The sequence below is a fragment of the Magallana gigas genome, chromosome 9, assembly GCF_963853765.1.
Source record: "Magallana gigas chromosome 9, xbMagGiga1.1, whole genome shotgun sequence".
In the NCBI taxonomy this organism is placed as follows: domain Eukaryota; kingdom Metazoa; phylum Mollusca; class Bivalvia; order Ostreida; family Ostreidae; genus Magallana; species Magallana gigas.
This window is the reverse complement of record NC_088861.1, coordinates 15,268,482-15,291,946: the sequence shown is the minus strand read 5'-3', so window position 1 is coordinate 15,291,946 and position 23,465 is coordinate 15,268,482. Positions and strand designations below refer to the sequence as shown.

General features: G+C 32.5%; 1 protein-coding gene across 1 annotated transcript in view; it reads right to left on the bottom strand.

Moving 5' to 3' along the window:
• Positions 1-23,465, bottom strand: part of LOC105343022 (mucin-5AC) — a 156,921-nt gene that overhangs the window by 75,732 nt on the left and 57,724 nt on the right. The gene's annotated exons all lie outside the window — the stretch shown is intronic.

The window sequence follows — 23,465 nt, the reverse complement described above, 5'->3', positions numbered from 1 at the left end:
TTTGCTACAGAAGAAAAAGAAAACTTAAATTGTGGATTCAATATTCCGCTGATTTTGACTTGAATAATAAATGAAACAAATATGTTGTACTTACAATTCAGTAAACATTGTCCTAAAAAGAGATGATTAAAACATAATTTCTTAAATGTGTCTTTAAGCAACAAAGATTTTCCTAAAATGAGTGTACAATAAAGAAATGATGCAAAGAGAAATGAAATAAATAATTAAATTGATGTATCAAAATTTAATATGTTAATTTAATCACAAAAAACGTTTCTATAAATATTCAAACAACCATCTCCTGTATAGAATATATAGACAAAATACATGAACAAGTGTCATATTTGAGAACAATATATCGCTCTGCCTTTTCGTTTTGAATAAAATCTATATAATTTAACATAAAACATTCATAACAGATAATTATTCAATTTATAATTGATGTGTCACCGAAAGGCTTCGAATATTAATACATGTATTAAAAGCGACTGAATAAGTCTACCGGGTTAGACTTTAAAAAAGAGAATCATTCTTGTTTAGAGAATGCCAACACATTTAAGAATTATATGTATCTACATGTAACTAAAGTATTTTAATTTGGTAAACCGATCGATTATTTTTGGATCAAGATTGGATATAGTAATAAGCTAATTAAAGTAGTCAAACAATCACCCTATCAGTTATTGTAACAGGTCATTCTAAAGCACCAAATAATGGCAAATATCGTTTCTTTTGTGGATTATTTAAACAACAATTTATAATCATATCAATTATTTTAATAAGTAGAAATATTAACAAAATAAATATCATTTCAAGTTAAAAACACTAACTAATGCTTTGAATTTAGCATTGATTTCAGAATATTATATCCTGGGTTTTTTTTTCATTGCCAAAAATGATAGCAGTGGCATAATGAGACTTCCTTCATTTCCTCCATAATATTGTGCAACAAACCGGCTTTGAAAAAATTTAGTTGATTTTCGATAACTATTTCACCCGTCAGAAATATGCTTAAAATTGAAGCTTCTGTATTACATGTACACAAAACTCAATGCATTATATAATGATACAATATAGTAAATACTATAATTATACATATAATTAAATGTTAAATGGGATATTCTAATTACCAAATTGAGAGGTTAAATACATTGTCCGTTTAAAATAACTACACATAGATTGTACTTAAGATGAAAATAAAAATATGCGGATTACAGTTTTTAGAAAATAAGAAACATTTTCAAATTGAATTCAATGTACACTAGAAATAACAGCTGCTGCATTGTTTCATTACTGTGTAATTAAACAGAACAGTGAAACAAACCTTTTGAAGTGACAAGGAAGACAGAGGCCAGTAACCAGCAGAACATTTTCTTCTTATTACTCAAGTTCTAAAAAAAATAACTAGAGAGAAAAACAAATGATAACCCTTACATACAAGTTTAAAAATAGACTCGAGTTTTTTTGATATTTAGGATTAATTTTAATGAATCAGATACGAAAACATAGTCATAATACTTATAAACTCTTAGCTGCTTCAATAAATGATAGCCTTTCAGAAGACATTATTTAAACCTCTTCAAACGGTGTTTTCTGTACGCCTGACATTGCAATTAAGCTTGTATTCTCTTCATATATGTCAATACTGCATTAAACTTAACTGTTTTAATTATAAGTGTTGTCATGTGTACACTAACACTATAACTTGCATAAAATATTGGCTACTCCCGGTATTCACATAAATATATTGCATTATATTCTTTGATGCCAGAGAAGTGCATTTTAATCATTTTTCCTATCACCTCTCAAGAGAAAATGACCGGCAATATTAAATACTGTCACTATGCAAACAGAATACAAGCTCTTAGTCGGCAGACTTATATTACTTATTCTTTTATGTTTAAAAAAATAAAAAATCATAATAATAGAAAAATTAATTGAAATTTATTATTTGCTTAAAATTCAACCGCAATCAGATTAAGTTGCACATTCTGTATGTATTTATCGATGCAAAAGTCATGTTGATAGCTTCAGCAATCTTAGCTGTTAATATATTGTTTTTTATTGCTTTCACACTACATGTACATTAGACGTGTCCGCCTTAAAAATTAATTAAAAAATTTCTTTATAAGAGTTGTTTAACTGTTATCTAATCTAATGAAGTATGCTTGACAAATAATTTATACGGTTAATAGTGTGTTTTCTATCGATTGCTACATGTAACAAGCAAGTACATATTCTTTGAAAATGACATTCCTAAATTTATTTCTGAATAAACAAATTGTTGAAAGAAAAATAATTTATGTTGAACAAAATATTAAGCAAAGATTTAAAAATGTGGTATCTCACTTTATAAAAAGCTTATAGAAATAAAACTCTAAATGATAAACCCCTTGTGGAAAGTAATTTTGTGGAATCACACACTTTAGATATCGTAGAATCTTAAAGAGCTTTATAATGTTTGATTATTTTTTTAATAATTAAAAAGAGGTAGATGAACTCTTTACATGTATCTTATGATTTTATGTGTAGATTGGTGAACTACATCGGATCATGAACCAATTATAAAGAAGCTGATGATAAAGTTAGATTAGAGACACATGGGTTATCTTTTTCATATTTTTGAAAAGACGTTTTTGTGCAAACTGGTGAACTATAAAGCTATTAAAATAACTTCCTCCGATAATAAAGAGCAGAACATATCCTGATAGACTCTTGTGAGGTTTATCCAAGGAGAAAACTTCTAATCCAAAATAGAACTTCCGGAGTTACATCTGGCTATTGGATAAACTAGATCACGCTAAAAAATAAGACGTATTTTCGTTTCCTCAATATACATTTTGCCTCTTGATGGGTAATTGCTCGATTAGAGGGAGATAGGTCATTGGCTGTTTTGTTTGAAATGCATATCATATTTTTAGAACTGTTTTGATTACATTTTCCAATTACCATTTACCATCTTAATTGATTCTTTACTGTGTCCTCCATTTGGCAGCCTTTCATATAAAAGGAAGGCAGATGCCAGGAACAAGCAGAAAAGGTCTCCTATTTTACTCTAGTTCTAACTTACTAATTAGGGAAAAAAGATATTACCCCCACGCACAAGTTTAAAAAATAGTCTTCATTTTGTTTTGAGATTTGGGACTGCTTTTCATAAAGTCAAATATTAATGATATGAAAACTGAGTCAAAATACGTGTAAACTCTGGGCCGTCTTTTTCAAAAAACATTATCAAGCCTTCTTCAAATCATTGTATACGTTGTGTTTACTATGCATAAAACTGCAGTTATGTTTAAATTCTCTCAACCTATGTCAAAACTCAAATAAACTTAACTATTACATGCAATATATGAATTATAAATTGTACACAATAGTATGTCCCAAGTTATTGCTGCCATCACTTTTTGATGATTTTTAAAAAAAAAATACACATACATGTGAAAGAAATACAGTTAAAATCGATGAAAGGGAAAATATCCAGGATATCTTTATTGAACAATAATCATTTTTCACTCATAAAAGTTCACAGGAACGAAAAGAAATTTCTTACGGAGATTTATAATGGGAAATGTTTATAACTTTTCTCTATTCGGAAGTACTCGGGATATCTCGCGCAATTTTTCAACGTTATCATCCGGGCTTATCAATGGCTGATGCAATGCAAAATCTCCGTAGACTTTCTATTTTGGGATGTGTATTGAAACCTGAAGCGGTCGAGGGGGTGTTTCAAAACAGATACTCTAGACATTTTTCATATTAGTGGATGAACGTAGTTTGAGCACAAAGGTATTTATGATTTTCGAAATATCAAGCAAATAGTGATGGAAGCAAAAACTCGGGACAGAGTATAACCCAATATGAATTTGCACTTATGAAAATCACTTTAAATTTTTGCTTGTGTTGAAAGAATTTATACAAAAACAAATCTAAATTATAGAAATTTATTATTAACAAACACTAAAATATATATTGACGTAAAAGTCATGCTAATAGCTTCTGCGATTTTAGCTGTTAATTTATAGTTTCCTATTGCTTTTAACATGTATATTAACCATATCAGCGTAAAAGGCTTGACAATTCTTTGTAGTAGGTGGTAAACTGGTATCAAATCTATTTTGGTATATTTTACTCTAGAAGCGGACACTACTTACTGTATCGTGTCTTCCTTACACTATGGAAAATAAAAAAAAAATGATAGGTGAAATTTCTGTTGATTTCTAATAATCAAGGCCATTTTCTGTTAGCATCTAATTCTTTTACTTCTCTCGGGAAAAAAAAGTTGAAAGAAAAAAATAATACAATCGAAGCTAACCAAAATAGCGAGTGAAAATTTAAACAAAAAGTTTGTATTCAATTTCATTGTAATCTAGTTAAAATAAATCTCGAAATGATGTCACCCTTGTGGCAAGCCACTTCGTAATTTACAAAATTTGAATCTCTCTTTTAATCTTTAAGTGCGCTAAAAGGTAGGATGAAATCAACACAATTGGGATTTTAAAAATAATACAAACCTCCATGAACTCTGTATCTGTTCTTTGTGGATAAATTGGTAAACTGCATGAGATAGTGTAAGAAAAAAAAAATCCTTCAAGAGACTGCCGATAATAATAGATAAAAGTCACTTTGGCTCTATATTAATTTTCTTGTTCCTTTTAATAAAAACTTCCTTGAAAAGATTGTTTATGTGCAACTTTATTGGCGAAGAGATAGTGATACCACCAGGCTAGATAATAATTCAAGAGCAGGAACCTTCTTGTTATGCTAGTGCGTGGGTTATCAAGGGAGAGAACGTCTGATCTATAATAGTGGAGTTTCCGGAGTAGAAGTGCAGTCATCCTACTTTGCATTGAAGTATTCCTTTTCTGGTAATAAAATTTACCCTCTTCATTGCGGAACGATTCAATTGGAGGGAGAAAATACGATTACACACAATGTATTTGAATTTGTACGTACTATTAATTCTTTTTGTTGTAGCTGTCACACAAAAAAATTAGAATTTTTAAAAAGTTTATTTCAATCCAATGAGTGGGTATTTAGCGCGTAGTGTCTTCAAATAGCGATTGGGTAACCCCGGTCCATTCTGAAAAGTTCTATTCCTTTCTCCCACCTGAGGCCATGCTTTCAAGAGAACTAAAAGTGAATATTTAAGAAACTAATTTCCTTTTTTATTTATTCAACAATTGTAAAATCTTGTTGTATTGTATTGTAATCGGGGTATTTTTAAAATACATTTACATTTCTCTAAATTCGCTTTTCCTTAGCATATGTTGACAATATCGCTTGACTACATGTTCGCGAAGATAACTTTGACACACCTTCCGCTTTAAGATTATGACATGTGCATATACATGTATGCATTTCTCAATTCAACAAACATGCTCTGTTTTTTCATTTGCTGGTATTTTAGCGGAAAGTCAAAGGCAAAAGAGTGGCCTTAATTCGATATTGTTCCATATTTTCCAGCACGTGTCAGTTTAGAACGAATATCAAAATTAGCTGATACTGATCTATATGGAATGAATTTTGTGACGCCAGCCACATAATAGAGTTCAATTTCAGTGCGGCGGTAAATTTAAATAAGGAATCGATAATTCTTGATATTTTAATTGTTTCATGTTTTTAAATACGATTTCAACAACAATAAATGTTAATAGATTGATTAATTGTACTACATATGCATAGTTTCATTCCCTTTGAACGATAGTAAATAATTAATATAAAAGGACAAAATGTCAATTCCTGTCATACATGAAAACCCAAAATATATAAATGTAATAGTCTGACATTCACATATTAACTCAACTGTGACTATAAAGATGCATTATAGAAATGATATATCTGCCGAAAAATTAAAACAAATAATAACATGTGATGCAAACTAGGAACTGGAAATGAAAGACATTATTTTTTTTTCATCATAATATCTGCACACGTTGAAATGTAAACATGTCATATCTCAAATACAGGAAAGATTGTAAATATAAAATTTATTTACTACACATTAGCAAGCAATCTGTTGTGCAAGAATAAAGAATGAAAGGTCTACGAAAGGAAACGATACACAGCCACAAACATGAAGGTATGATAGAAACACTTCTCCAAAACTTAAGAAAAAAACATATAATGTACTACTATAAACTAAAGGCAAATCAATGTACCGAAGAACCGACGGGAGTTGATTTTATCGATGTTTATTTATTTTAAAATCAATGATATGTTATTTTGCATGACAAGTACAGGTAGTTTCTAATCTGTATTTGAATTACGCACATTTTATAACATGACTTTCCGGACTTTTTCGACACAAGAATGTTAATCAAACCCCATATGAATCATGTTAAGTAATATTTAAAGATATAATGAATTCAATCAAACTATGTATCAGTGATAGAAATATTTCTGGAAAATTTATGGTTCCAAGCAATATTGAACTCTCGTCTCGTTCAATGAAACGCTCAGCTGTCGCCGTTAATCCCCGACAAGCAAGAGAGACTCTCTGCTTGTCGGAGATTTACGGAGACAGCCGAGCGGCGAGTTGAACGAGACTATATTGGACTCTGGCGTAAGAAACATACAACTACAAAAAATATCTAAATTGTTCGTACCATTTAAAATCTTACTATTTTCAAGGTACAATGAATTGATAAATATGTTTCCTTGAAAAACAATGCTTTAGCATACATTGCTTCAAATTTATCATTTATTCTCAAGAAATAATTCTTGTCAGCGGCGATAATTTGTGCTTTGGTCAAAACACTGTTTCACTTTCGGTGTGTCAGTGACTGCATATTAGAGTTGATTAAAATCAACTCCCAAAAATATATACGACCATAAGTTCGCAACAATTGTTACTAAAGTCTGTTCAAAGATACTTCTGTAGCACATTTGGACGATTTTTAACATAAATACACAAACTTGTGAAGGAAGTGCAATTGAAATTGATGAAATGGAAAATATTCAAGATATCGTCATTGACACATTATTGTTTTAACTCGTAAAAATCACAGGAACGAAAGCAATTTTTAAAGAGGATTTAGAGAGCTCTATAATGGGAAATCCTGATATCATTTTCATTCAGTCGACGTTATAATATGGGTCTACTGGAATGCAAAATCCCCGTAGACATTTTTAGCCAAGCTCTGCTGAAAGCAGATTCCTGGCTTTAGGCAGAAAATCGCCAATGTTACTATAAATAGCAAAACTGCAAAAGTAAACAAAAAACCAAACAGCGTCAAAGTAAGCGCTTCCGCTATACTAAATACATGTAGTTACACAAAGAGCCACCTTTTGTCAAAAGTGTTGGCATTTTATTTTCTTTTTTTTTAATTTCCAGATTTTCTTATTAATAACATGTTTTATAAAAAAGACTATGCATTTTGGACACATACAATGCGCATGAATTTCCATGAACTACTTTGCTGCGCGTTGAAGAAATTGGGATTGGATATATAACGCTTGTGTCAAAATTCAAGGCAGCAACTGTTGAACTTTTTTCTACTGGACACACATATTTTTGTTTATAGCCGCTTACAAAATGGGGTCGCTATCTGACGCTTTGCCGACATTAAAAGCATGAGAGAGAGAGAGAGAAATAGAGAGAGAGAAATAGAGAGAGAGAAAAATAAAGAAAGAGTGATTGACGTCTTTACTACACATTATGCATAAAGACACACCAAAAGAGCTCGGCTTTCAGTACTTTGATTTATTTTTAGCAGTGTATTGAAACTTTAGAAGCTAGAAGGGTGTTTCAGAGGTTAAGTTTTGGAAATATTTCATACTTTTAAATGAACATGGTTTGAACACTGAGGTATATGCATTCATAAATATCGAGTGAATGTAAGTGAGCAAAATGGATCGAGGGTATCTTGGGATAAAGTATAAATATTTTCCTGTTGCGTGCGCAGTCGTGAAATGATCAATGACTTTTATATTATGATATCTATATATATATTAACGAGAACATATAACAAAACTCCGACAATGGACTCTGCATTCTCTGTAGCAAAATGCACACTGGATGCAGAAGAAAACGAATTATTGATTTTTATAGCAAATCGATGCATGCTAACTATTACTCTGATATCACAGAGAATGGGATCGCTTTTGGGAGGTTTATATATGGGGTTTTTTTTTAAATGCATATGGAATAATGTCCCTATGACTGATAATATATGATTATGACGTATAAAGTTAAAGTTTCTACCTCGCCTGAGTTTATAATATATTGTATAATGTACTGCTTTTTTAAAAGAAAGATAATGGGTTACTTTTACTACAACTGTGGCCAGTAACGTACATGTAACAACATATTTTAGGCTTATCTGCATACATTGTGGTGTACCTTTAGAAACAAAAAAAAAAGAAAAAAGTCAATTTGAAATAGGCAATTCCCTTTACTTAATTTCGACAGATAATGATGTTGACCATAAACAGAAAATCGCCGATTATTCAAACACGTATCAAAAGATGCTGATAATATAAAGATCAATTCATAATGCACTGATATCTATGTAGTTATTGGGATATGTCAGCGAGTCATACTGGTTCTCATGACAAGTTTTATCTCTTTCATTAAGTTCCAAGTACGTTTCCTTTTCAGATTTGATTTTTATGTTTCCGTTCTTCAGTCGAGTTTTCTTTGCTTTTCTGTTGAAAACAAAAACAAATTGCACCTTATGACTTTTTTTTACGATAAACATTCTGTCTATTTAGTGTAAATTTGTAAAAGAAGAGTATTATAAAAGGTGGTTTTAGCATGTGTTTTCATATGAAATGTTGATAATTTGTGTATATGGTTGTTTGTGATTACGAGTAAATCTTGAAATTCAAAGTACTTTAAGTACCTTAAACATATTTGAATGATAAACCATATATTTAAAAAAAACTGAAACAGACGATATCACAGCAAGAATGACTATCAAAATTGGAAAAGGTAAACCTGAAATTAAAAAAAAAACAGGTATAAGTATGCGTAGAACTCATTTTATAATCCGAAAAGGTATAATTATCTTTTAACTTCACAATTTTTTAACATGTACAAGAATATATACATAAAGACACGCTTTAAAGATAACAAGGGCACTGCAAAGCGAATCATCCCCTCGCGACATGACTTGTTGTAGTGGAAAATGCATTATTCAGGAAAATACATGCAATTTTTTCAGATCAAAATTTATCAGATCAAAATAAATATGACAGGTATTTCTAAAACAACTTTGAATTCATAATATCTATTTTATCCTAATCCCCAGGCTTTGTGGTGTATAAATTGGGGGGGGGGTGTGTTTCATGTACGTTGTTGCACAGTTTTTCTAATCCTAGCAGAAATTCAACACATGTACAGATATGCTTTAAAGTTAAATAATTTAGGTTAATTTAGTGACATTCATTTTTATATTAGCATACATAAACGATCCGTATATATTATGAAACAATGCTGAAGATCTAGTGATCCGTAGCCGGCTCTGATGGACAAATTTAGTTGCCTGTGGTATGTCGATCCATAGTAGTAGATATGCAACTATTATTAATATGAAACAATCTTCGCGAGATAAATGTGCGATATCTGTTAAAGTCTCTTCTGAATTTTGAACTAGTTCTATTGTAAGTAATACGGGAAAAGTAGTCAAAACGTCGACATCTTGTGTCGATGTTGATCGGATGACCTTAATTTCTTGACCGCTTCAACTTTTACCTAAGGGCAATCTTCTTACCCTCTAATACCAAAAAAAAAAAAAGTTTTTTTTTTTACCTTTACTAAAGTAAAATCCCAAAATAACAAGTTGTTGATTTGAACTGCATATGGTAGCTATTTACTTAAGGTCGTACATAAAATTAATGTTTTAATTTTGCTTTTTTTACGATAATTTAAATTATTTTTGAATCAATTGACTTGGAAATTAATAGGGTTTGTCCTTTTGCCATGCCAAAAAAGTGTACAGAGTTTGATGAATATTCATCAGAGGGTTTTCTTGGAATTTTGCTAAAGAGCTGACAAGTGACACACACACACACACACACACATACATACACAAAAACGCACAGCAGCGATGCTATAACCCCCTCGCAACAAGTTGCGCGAGGGGATAATTATGAATATCGACCAAGTGCAGATCTTGAGGTGTTAAACAGGAGTGGTTCAAGATTCACCCCATCCGCCCTCCCCCAGATCCGCGCATGTCGATACCAATCATAGGTAAATATCGTAAATGCTTTACGACTGGTGAAGTAGTTGAGTCTGTGACAGAATGTGTATCTCGTTCAAAGCTCGTAGATGTTGATTTTATCAATGAATTCGAAACTGCAGACGAGGATTCTATTTCGGGACTCCATTTAGTGGTTACAGTCGCGATAGTGTTAGTTTCCTTCTTGTTTCTTGCAGACGTTGATTGTATAGAGGAAACTTCAGAAGTTTCTATTCCAGACACCCTTGTATTAGACTGGGTCGTAAAAGAATAAGTGTACTGATCGTTTGTTGTAGATGTTGTTTCTAACGAGGAAACCTCAGGTGAAGATAGCCTAGTACTTGTCTTTGTAGTTGATGTAATTACCTGTTGTTTCGCGCAAACAACACTCTAATTTCCGCCACCTCTGCCTAAATATCCCACAAAATAATGTCATTCTACATTGTAATAATACATGTAAATGATCAACTTTTCATTTAGTCAAGTTGTCTTTTTGACCAGAAATTATTAACAAACCAGCGATTCTTTATTAAATATGACTACAATTTAATCGAGCAAATTTTTTTGCACAAATAAATCAAAATAATAAATGTAAAGAAATACTTAAATTAGGGTACACAAAAAACTCGTTGATTTTTTTTTATACAAATGTTATCTAAGCATGTACATGTATATACAGCAAGACTATCCTTATATTAAGATAATATTTTTGCAGAATTTTGTTGAATAAAGGTGTTCATAGTGTTATTCACTAATAATGTTGAGAATAAAATGTTCATCAAAGCGTTTCAGTCCTTTTCTGATTTAATATTAACTATATATTCTATAATATCCTCCGACTGTAGCCGACAAGCGCAGGGTAAAAAAGTTAAGCCATTTTTCATACTCCGAATTCAGTCAACCGCTTTTCAAATCGATAAAACGAGAAAATGGAGACCAAAAGTGATGAATCGCGTCATGTTTTGGGGTAGACCTTTCCTGATTTGCTGTTATATATGTCGTTAAAAATAAAACAAGACTATTAAGACATTAATTGATAAATGTAAAGAGATAAATCAGTTAAAGGACTGGTTAGAAAAGAAAATAAGGAAGATGTCCAGATCAGTTACTTAGTGTTAATGAAGGAGAGCTGGTTTCACGTCCAGGAAAAATATTCACATGGCGGTAATATGTTTAACTGACAATTGTTAAAGCAAAAATAATTGTATGATAATTGTTAATTTAAGCTATTAATTCAGATCTATTTAATTTTAAAGTTCCTAATATATGCAAAGTTAACGTTTTAACAGCAAAATTATGTATTATGTATGTTGTAGGACATTGCCATTTCAGGATCTGTATCCTTTCAATACACCCTGGTCTATTAAGCGCACATTTTCATGCGTGTCTTGGAAAAAATAAACTGAACTTAATTTCAAAAGCTATTTAATTTAATTTTTTTTTGGAAAAGCTACGATGAAGCATTTGAAAATCAGATTTTAAAACTACGATAAAAAACGTGCAGTTTTTATTTTGAATTCTTAAAATTGAGATAATTACTATTTATTTACATGTACTACCACACGGTAAATAAAAAAATTAAAACATAACAACCATGTATTATCTCTGAATTAATAGATTTAATATTGGTTCGAGATATTTACCGATGGGAGAAAGCTCAGCTGGGTTTCTGATGAGAGACATTAAAATATTGATGAAAAATTCTTTTATATCATGAATATGACTGGTTTTGTCCGTTATCAAGTATAGAAAAAAGTATAAACTTATGTCTCATAACATTAAAAAAATACATGATTATATATTCCAACTAAGCCGGATAAGATGAACATTAACTTTTAACTTGATCTTATAATCGATAAGATTGTATAATATTATTTGATCTATTGGTCACCCGAAATGTATAATCTATATATATTTTACTTACAATGCATTGTTCAAAATTTAAATTCAGCTTAATTAACTTAAAAGTCAATGAACGAGAAGGCAAATTCAGACCTGTTTTTATTTTCTATGTACAAAATTTAGAGATGAACAGCAGTCATACCGCAAGTAGACTGGAAGCCAATGAAACACCTATTTGATGTAAGACATCTGTGTATAACCCGTCCAGATTTTAACCTCGGCTCGCACATGAAGTTTCAGGTGATAGATTGATAAAATAGAGTTCACAACTTTTCAAAAATGGCACATTGCGTTTCGAACTTTACTTTCGATTCAACCTTCATCCTCTTTCATTGATGAATGAGCTCGTCCAGCAACTGATTTGTCGACGGCAATGTGCATTTTGTTACGCAACTCAATCCACAAGTCCCTAAAACTATTGAACCCGACCAAGATTAGTTTGATCAATAAAGCTATTTGATAATTTTCTTTATAGAATATGGTTTATACATAGATGACTTAAAACGATTTAATGCGTGTTTTATGATATACAGGGTGTCCCAAAACATATGTTACACTTTTAAACTGTTATAAAATTTTAATACCTTAAGTTACAATTATGAAATCTACAACATATAACAAAACAGTTGTTAACTTGTTGTTAAGCATACATTTTTTACAGTTTCTTTGTTAATAACAAAAAATTTCTTTGGAATAACATAATGTCATTTTACAACATATGTTCCAAATGACGTCCCTTTGCCTTCAACATCGTTTGAACACGATTTCGAATTTTTTTATCACAGCTTTACATGTATCAACAGAGATTGATCTTATTTCTCGTGTAATTGCTGTTTTTAGATCCTCTGTTGTTTGTGGGGAAGGAGAGTACACTCTGTCTTTCAAATAACCCCACAAAAAGAAATCAAGGGGTTTAGATCGGGGGAGTGCGGTGGCCAAACATTTGCTGTACGATAAGAAATGTATTGATCACCAAATGTGTTGTCAAGCCACTGAAGAACACAACCTGCAGTGTGTGGCGTAGCACCATCCTGTTGAAACCACACATCATCAAAATTTACAACTTTTCGTCTAAGGGCTGGTAGAAACTTTAAATATCTTTCAGAATTTACTGTTACTGCCTCGCCTTCGGTGTCTACAAAGAAAAAAAGGGCCAATAATTCCAGTTGAACTTAGTGCAGCCCAAACAGTGACTTTCTCACAGTTAAGAGGTTTTTCCACATAAAAATTGGGTTTTGCCGAACCCCAGAATCTAAAATTATGTTTATTAACAACATTATTGAGATGGAAGTGGGCTTCACCGGAAAGCCATATGGCATCTGTTAAATTTTCAGAGTCTGGTCTACTAAAAATCCAATGGGCAAACTCTAAACGACTTCTAATGTATGTCTCTTTTAAAATCTGCATCACACTTATCTTGTAAGGAATCAGCTTTAAATCAAATTTGAGTATTCTATGAACACTGGATTTACTGACATCGCATTCTAGTTCATGCAGTACACGTCTAACTGATTTTTGGGGAGTTTCAGTTATAAGTCTATCAATGGCATCAATGTTCTCTTTAGTACGGACACTCCTTGGTCTCCCAATACCAGAATTGTTCCTTGTGTCACTTATAGTGCCTTTACCTTCAAACTTCCTCACAAGTCTGTAAATTAGCATTCTGTTGAGCATTTCCATTTCAGGATGTCGTTTTCTTATTGTTCTTATGACTAAAGTCACAGATTTACACTCAGAGTAAAGTTTTACAATTTCTGCCAGCTGTTCACATGAAGGTTCCATCTTGATAAGTGTGATAACATCATTATGACCTCATAATTACCTGATCGTTAAACAGAATTTCCTGAACTTTTTTCTAATAAAATTGATACTTATACACTAGATGTTGACAAAAAATCATTAAAATTGCTTTTAATCTTATAAAGTTATTGATGGTTAAAAGTGTAACATATGTTTTGGGACACCCTGTATATTTACTAAAGTGCATGAAAAGTATGTGCACTTTTTTTTTTTTACGCGTAGACTCAATTCATGTGTTTTACGCGTGCTTTCCGGTTTGAGAAATCGCCTGACAGTAAACTAATAGACGGGGTCACGTGATTCCGTCTAAAAACTGATTGTTTTTGATTGATACATGTAGTAAATTTTCAATTGACAGCAACACACACACAACAAAAAATTAAATATTACAGTATATTTTTAATGAAATGAGTGTTCATGACAGTTAGCATGTACATTTATAGAATCATGCAATTATGAAATCATAAAAATGGCATGCTTTACCAAGTATAATCAAAGTTAAATTCAATGTTCGATTGGTCAAAAAGAAAAAAAAGGTTTTCATCCTAAATTCTATATCTGTTTAGAAAATGTATGACAGAAAATTGAAATTATCTCTTAAAAATATATTTAAAAAATAGTTTTATCAGTAACCATACATTTGTATTATATGAGTACTATAAAACAAATATGCATTTGCAGAGTTCAATATTAAATTTGCAAATAAAATGTAACAACTAAGGATGTCAATTAAATCATTTAAATGTTTTTCAGCAAGTTATAAAATTTTACAAAATCAAAGTAACATTTTCTTTTTTTGACCACAGCTCATTGTTGAAATCTTAAAAATCAACACTTACATATCATTTTCTGTGAATCATCTGGTGTTTTTTTTTTCATGGTCGGAGAACTAAAACTGACACTAGCGGTTTCCTTTGAATTTGTGATGAGATCTGTATTCGTATTATTTGTAACAGTTGTCTTTCTTTGTATCTCGTCTGCATCTAATGATGCGAACCGTTTCGCGATATTTCTTTACAAACAACTATAACTAGTACTGACCGTGTAGTGGTAAGCGGGTATCATTATGATAATTACTCTTCCATCACGTGACGGACAAAAACCAATAATAGCCAAGAATTTTGTCAATAAATTTGCAAAGGTGGCATAAAAAGAAATACAATGGACTGTTACCCTCGTTACCCTGTTTCAGAACAGAGATAGGTATAGAAAAAAAGGTTTGTTACCCTCGTTACCCTGTTTCAGAACAGAGATACATAGAGATGCAAGGGTCTGTTGCCCTCTTTACCACTGTTACCCTGTTGCAGAACAGGGATAAGTAGAGAAATAAAGATATGGTACCCTCGTTACCCTTGTTACCATGTTTCAGACCAGAGATTCATATAGATACAAGGGGGTATGTTACCTTCGTAAACCTTGTTCCGCTGTTTCAGAACATAGATAAGTATAGAAACAAAAGTCTTTTAACCTCGTTACCCTTGTTACCATGTTTCAGAAACGAGATAAGGAAAGAAACAAAGGTCTGTTACTCCGTTACCCCTGTTACCCTATTTCAGAACAGATATAGATATAAAAACAAAGACCTGTTACCCTCGTAATTCATTGAGATTCATTGATTTATAGAGATACACGGGTCTGTTACCCTTGTTTCCCTGTTACAACTTAAACTTACCATTTGTTGCCGTCAAAAATACAGTGAACAAAGCTATAACACAAAACTTGTCCTTCATTTTTGTAACAATTAGACAAACCAGGAAGTTGATACATGTACAACACAATTTTCATAATACTGAACCGTTTTTACAAGTTTAAATTTCGAACCTGTTGTTTTCATACGAGATCAGTCGTGCGTGTATTATGAAGTGTATTTCTGTATTTCAATGACAGGTACAGACAGCATGTGCTATCTAGACAATTTTTACATGATAAGTTTTTGCACTAGTTTTCCACATGTGAGTATTTAGAGAGGGATATTTAATTCTCGCCCATTCATTTTTTGTGTGTTACCTTCAATCCTAAGCACTTTGATTGTCGTTCCATACGGTCATTCAATATGAATTATAAAAGTATTTATAGCTTAACAAAGAAATTGATGCCCATACATTGATTTTAACAATTACCAATAAAGCCTATTCCATTTATAGTCTTAAATCTTTCGTTCCATCTATGAACTGCAGGTTGTTAATTTTTTTTACCTTGAAAAACAACTTAGTAGTCATTGACGAAATAATATAATTCATTAATGACAAATCAAAAACTTGTACAAATAAACCAAATCACAAACAGGGAGATCCCTGACAAAGTCAATACCTAAACTTATTAAAATGACTTATGTAACAGGTACTGTGGGATCTCCCTTATTAGTTAAAAACACCTGAACAAATATTAAGACCACCATGTAAAATATTAACAAAAAATAGTAACCAATAATGGTAGGGTGATCTCCCTTAATATAAACATGTAAAAATTTAAGGTGGCATATACACAATTCTGTCATAAATCCAATACCTATTGGATTCCCGCCACCCAAAGGAAATAGATGGAACTGGAGACTTTAACAACTGTATTATACAACTTTTTAAAAAACTTGGAAAAAATTGTAATAGTATGGCATACTGAGATGTAATTACAATAATTAAAGTAACAGTTTTTGATATAACAGAACATATATCAAATATGATAAACTGATTTTGACAGATGAACAGCAACATACCCGATTAATACGAACACTTAATATACAATATTAAAAATCAAAACTATGTTTTCTAAGGATAGGGTGGTAGCAGACCTTATCTGAACTACATGCCAAAAAAAGGGGGGGGGGGTACACTAACATATCTGATCTAAAACAATGAAAACAGGTGGGAAAAGTAAAAGCCGTGATCTTATTCCAAGATGACAGACATAGTAGCAGACCTGATCTAAACTACTATCAATGTAGTTGTATACATCATAATTATGGTAGCAGACTTGATCTGAACTCCAAACAATCCTACCAGTTCGAAAGGGTTGTAATAAAAACCACTCACAGGCAATCAACAGAGCAGATAGCAGACTTCATCTGAACTAGTTATATAATGTTATCTTGCTGATATTAACTTAAACCCAGGAATGATATAGATTAATTTTCTTAGTCAAGTGCAACATTAAATGAACCCAAACGAATGTATCGTTTAACAGCATCAGACTTCCATCTACCCATATTCTGAATAGCATTTTCCGAGAAACCAACCTTAGATGCATGAGTGGCAGCACCAATGCTGAAGCTGTGACCCTTATATTGTTTTGGATCCAACCCAATATTTTTGATCACTTCATTTAACTTTTTTGACACAAAGGAAAAAGACACCGGACAACCATCTAAAAACTGGAAAAGAGGGCCACCAGAATGACGATAACGTTTTAGATAGTAAAACAATGCATGTACTGGACATGAGTGAATGTTTTTTTATGCTTCTAATGTAATAATCTTTGGCTGTCCATAACTGTTTTAAAATTTTTCAAAACCACTTGCACCTGCTTTAGCTTTCCATGAGCTGTCTCAGAATGAACATCTGATCTCTAAATGACCTTATCTGACTAAGTCTTTGATTTTATAACCAATTCACCTAACCTGAAAAACCCATGAAATGCCATCAAAAACAATACCTAAAGTAACAATGAATGTGCCCGAGTTGAAAATGTTTGATCTAGCGAGTTCACAATTTTTTTCAAAATTTTACCTGTAATTGGAAGACGGGTATCAACCGATGGACCTAATTTGTAACAACTGAGCAAGATCTGGCAATTTTAACATCTTATGAATATTATGTTAAAGCCGAAATTTGGGATGCTATTGAGCTTGGTGAATAACCAATTTTGAATAAATGACCTATAAAATTACATATTGCAATGTAATGTACAGGTAAGGATATGGCGCTTACCCATTCAAGGAAAATATGCAATGAATTAAGATATACTTTTCTTGTTGCAGAGGCTAATGAAGCCTGTAGAAGTCTTTTTGCAGAGTTTGTCAAATGTAAAGAAGATACACTGGGATTTTTGTTTGTTGTCTATGTAAATAAGGTGTTTCTTGAAAAGCGTCCTGAAATCTAAAAAGGGATAACCTGTCAGCTGTTACATTCACATTTAAGGTATATGCTTTGCATGGAAATGAATATTAAAACGTAAGGACACTAAAACAAGACGACGTAACAATTTCATGAGAGCTTTATCTCGACATGATTTTTATTGATAACCTCAACAACAGCCATATTGTCTGATAGGAATAATACCTTTTTTTTTTAAATGACATGACCATATTTCCAATGCAAGGACAATTGGAAACAATTCTTAAGTACAAATTTGATAATCTTCTTATTCAAATGGCCATTCACTTGCAAACCAATCAGACCCTAAAATAGCTGAAATCCCCATCGAGCCAGAAGCATCTGTGTATAAACTCAGATGGTATGATGACACACAAATTTTATCCAGAAAAACTGACTTGCCATTGAAATGGTCAATAAAGGTAGCCCAGGTTTCTAAATCATCACTTGAGTCGTTATTCAATCGTATGTAGAATTTTGGGTTAGACAAACCACATGTTAGGTTGATCAAACGACGAAGAAATGTTCGACCTGGGACAACCACAAGGCAGGAAAAATTCAAAAGGCCTATGATTGACTGCATTTCTTTTAAAGTAACCTTTTTACACCTTTTGAATAAGTTAAGTTTGTCATTTATATTTTGGATCATATCTACAGCTGGAAGCCGAGTGACGACACTCCATTTTCACTGAATCGACTTCTATACCATAAATGACAATGTTGGTCGTAGGTGCCCGAGTTTTTTTCCATTTTAATTGGCTCTCCAATTTTTTTTACATAGAAATAAAAAAAAAACTAGCAAGATCGTTTCTACAGGTTATCGATTTTGGGAGCCCCACAAAGAAAAATCATCTAAAATATGGGACATACCCGAGGCACTGAAGACATTTTCCATGACCGTTTGGAGAGCAGAGCTAAATGATTCAAAGATTTGACAGCTACTACTCGCTCCATAGGGAGACATTTGTTATAATAGTATTGACTTTCCCAAGTAAATCCTAGCAAGTAGTAATCAGCTGGATAAATAGATATGATACGGAAAGCATCTTCAATCATGTCAGTCTTTGCCATTAAACATTCTTGCCCAAACCTTTGAACTAAATCAACCACCTGATCTATGGAATCGTACTGAACAGCTGAATATTCTCTTGGGATATTGGAATTTACCGATTGATTTTTAGGGAATGAAAGATCATGAACTACTTTAAATTTTCCTGTACTGCCTTTTGGCACTAAACCTAATGGGGATACCACAAAATGTTCAAAAGGTTTGTTTGAAAATTGACCTGCAACTCTTCTTTTGTTTAACCCTGTTTGTATGTATTCTTCTATAATGTCTGGGTGATCTAATGTGTATTTATGGTTTTGAGGTGCACATGGTGAAGAAGCAGAAGTACAACCTAATCTAAAACCATGAGTAAATACATTTATCAAATAAGAATCCTAATCACTGTCATAATCAAATAAAAATTCACCTAAACTTTTTGGGTTGACTGGAGAAGGTAGTTGGCTGGGTGATTGTTGAAGACTTGGTGATAGTGTTAGTATTTGTTTGTTTTTGTTTACGAAAACTACAATTGGCTCTTGTATGTGATCCTAAGCATGATTGACACCTGTTGGTAAATGAGCAGGGGTTATGAGTGCATTGTTCCCCATTGTTAAAGGCATAGCAGAATCTAATAAACTTACTGCCTGTGTTTGCTCGAAAGGGCTGCTGAAATTGATAATTGCTAGAAACTGCTTAAATTCTAAATTCCTCAACTAGCTTTTGCCATGGTAATTCAACAGTCTCTTTCAACATCCGAAAATTCTCGTCATATATTCTCCAGGTCTTATCTCCTAACATTTTGTTCATTTCTCTTATAAAATAGCAGTACTTTAGGAGATGGGGAGCCTGTTCTGGGTATTTTTCAATAAAAATTCCCATAAAAATAAAACAAATTATCAGTCCATTGCTGAATTGCCATTCGTAATTTGGGCTTTGATGACCCTTGCTGGACAATAAGGGACCCAGAACATAATTATGTTTAATGAGATAAGATCCTCCCTGCACTGCAACAGCAAACATAAATCAATAAGATGAGATGTTGCAGCCCCAAGAGGAATCCCATCAGATAAATCAATAACATTTTTAAGATTGGTAGTTGCTGGCTCACCTTGACCTTCTTGTTGTAACAACGCACTAACTAAGTCTGCAATATTTTGCTGAGGCTGGTTGTCACTAGCTGTTGTTGTTTGCTGTCTTGCCATTGAATGAGCGTGGGCGTCGGTTTTGAACACATGGCTGCATAACTTCCAGGGTGTCATCACTCGAATTTGTCTGGTTTGATGACATAGTTTGTGATTGTCTTAAGATTGCTGCAGCTAATAAGTCATAATTAATAGCATCACTCGACACTGGTTCTGCTTGAGTAACTGGTTCATCAGACACGGGTTCTGCTTGAAGACCTACGTCATCATTTCGTGGTACTTTTTTGTTGACCGCCCCTCTAAAGCCCGCTTAGGCATGGTTTATCTGAAGTAAAATTTTTAAACTTATTAACAAACATGCTTAACTACAAGAGTATTAGCATTTAAGGACTAATTGACATGGATTCATGGAATCAGGATGGTTTTATCTTAAAATTTGCATGACTCGACTTCTGCGATACACCTGTTTATCCAAGTAGTAACTTAGAAATCTTAGACTTTGTATATGTTTTCTTATTTCTTTTGATATTTTTTTTTTACACATACATAAAACAGATGATGGCTTACTGAGATATAGCCAATCTGCACATGCCTCAACTTAGAAAAAGCTTGAATTTGTATATGTTTTCTTATTTCTTTTGATATAATCTCTTATTTACACATACATTAAACAGATGATTGCTTACTTAGATACAGCCAATCTGCTCATGCCTCAACTTAGAAAAAGCTTTAATCAGAATATAACTTAGAATTCTGACAACTCTTAATAAGCAGAAGTTATATCCTTTAATATATTCTTATTTCTTCAATTACATACATATAAATAAATACAGATGATGGCATACTTAGATATAGTCAGTCCAATCATGCCTCAGCTTAGATAAAGGTTGGTATAATAGAACATTAATTAAAATTATTGGCCACTCTTGCAATTATTTATGTATCAATCTTTAATATCTTACCACCCTAGATTACATTGAAACATGATTACAGTACTGTACATAAACTGAAAAGTGTACATACTGATAGACTCAATTATTCTCAAAAATTTTAAAAGAATATTTACAAAATTTTATTCCTTATGCTTATTAAACAAAGCTTTACCATGTTAGGTATGCATACTGATTTACTTTGAAATCAAATAAATGAAGTTGTTAAAATTTTTCTTAACAATCTTTTAAAATTTTTCTTTAACAAACTATTTTTAATTTACTAGCCTTAAATTTTTGAACTCTGTTATGCACAGCATATTTTATGATCATCTAGTATTTGACCATGGGTGCTGGATAACATCCATTCGACTCTACCCCACGGTAAACTCCATCGCGCCCAAAGTATGCCAAATAAGTCCAAAGTCCTCTATAATTCAAGAAAACGGCATGCTCCTCACTACTTGTCAACTGTTCCAAGTGTTAGTTTATACTGATGACCTCTTCGTTATATCCAACCGGTGATTTCCGAGGGTCGCGGCGCAACAGTTGACCAATGATCACGGATTTTACACCATATCCATGTATCAAATAGTTCGCAAATGAAAAAATGTCTTGTGCAATCACATGTGCTGGTCAAGTCGACGCATCGTTACCCCCTATCTCAAGAACACAGTAGGAACTGCCGAAAACGCACGCAATCTGGACGAGTTAGCAAGTCCGTAACTATGACAAACCCCCTTGGCCCCGAAAACACACTAAGTTTTTCCTCATCGAGACCAAAGCTCTCATACACAGGGTTTTGTAAAATAAATTGTTCCAATCGTTTTACATAGGAATGTCCAATAATGCACACAGATGTTCGATCCGCCATTTTGACTGTTTACAAAATGTCAGTACATACCCGGGCGCCGATGGTAAAACCTTACCGCACACTTATTTTAACACTTTCTTTTAACAAAATAACAAAGTTCCAAAGCAAACCTTCCCGCGTCCAATACTTCTCACACTATCGGAAAGTACATGGTCGGGAATTAAACTTTACAAAGCGACCAATATCTTAGTTTACGAAAACACGTCTATTTCACACTGGAGTAAAAACAAAAGTGATATCCACGTGAACAAAATACTCTCACTTCATTGGCTAATGACATAATACAAACACAGGCATTTATAAATAGATACAGGGTGGATGAATTAGCTAAAAATAACCATAAAAAACCTAAACTTAAATAAGAATTGCTAAAAATAGAATTAGCGATACAATGATGACATAAAACATATTTTTTGGCAATAATATTTCATTAAGTGGTAAGTTTTGAACTTTTGTAACCATAAAGGTAGCGCGGGTATTATTGACGGTTTTAAGCTTACCACAATTAAGGAAAATTCATTTTGCTACACTTTCAGATAATAACTTTTCTATTCCGGCAAAAATTCTCAATCTTGGTAGTTTTACCCAAATTTAAATACATTTTGGACGAAAAAAAAGTATAACTGAAGTCAGTTTTCTGACTGGATATAAAGTGTTTAATGTAATAAAAGTCCATGACAATAACAGATAGAAAATACATGTTAACATTATTTCACTGGATTTTAGTTTGGAATTTCCTTGCCCGATATGAGACACTGTGCACAAAATGCAAGTGCAACCTTGTACTTCTTCAACATCTCTGGAGATTTTCTGAGGGTAATGTGCAATGAGCGCATACATCAACACTTCCAACTGTGGAAAAATAGTAAGGAAATTCAGTTGGTGGCTGGCAGGACATCTGGAGCCTTTCAAAAACTGCCTTGAAGAATGTCTCCTAGAACAAAGAAAAATCAACATTCCAACACAAAACATACTCTGACATTGAAATCTTGTTACAACATTTAGAAGCACTTTTAACTTTTAGACAAGGTTTATCATTTTTTCCTCCTCCACACCCTTGACCCGACCTTTCAATTGAATATCATTAAATTTGGGTTCCTGTACCTTGAAGTGCTCTACAAATTTACGCATCTGCTTGTCAGGTGTTGTCTTAAGAGAGTTTAATCCATAATTAACCCCTCAACTAGTCTTGGACTTCAAGTGTTAGGTACATGTATCCTTGTGCTAGCATGTCTAATATAAAAGTAAATGCTTACAAAAAGTGTTGGAAAACTAAAGGTTATATATTTTACTCGTACGCAATAATTCAATAATGCATACACATACCTGTGATACACCAGTAATGTTAAGAAGAAAGTCGAGCATGATGAACATGGTTTTTAAGAAGTTGTTTGAACATAACACATCAAGGCAACCGCGTCTGTAAAACTCATAACATATAATTCAAGAGAATCAGCTTCACTTTTGAGGTTTTTCAACTACATGAATTATGCTCTGT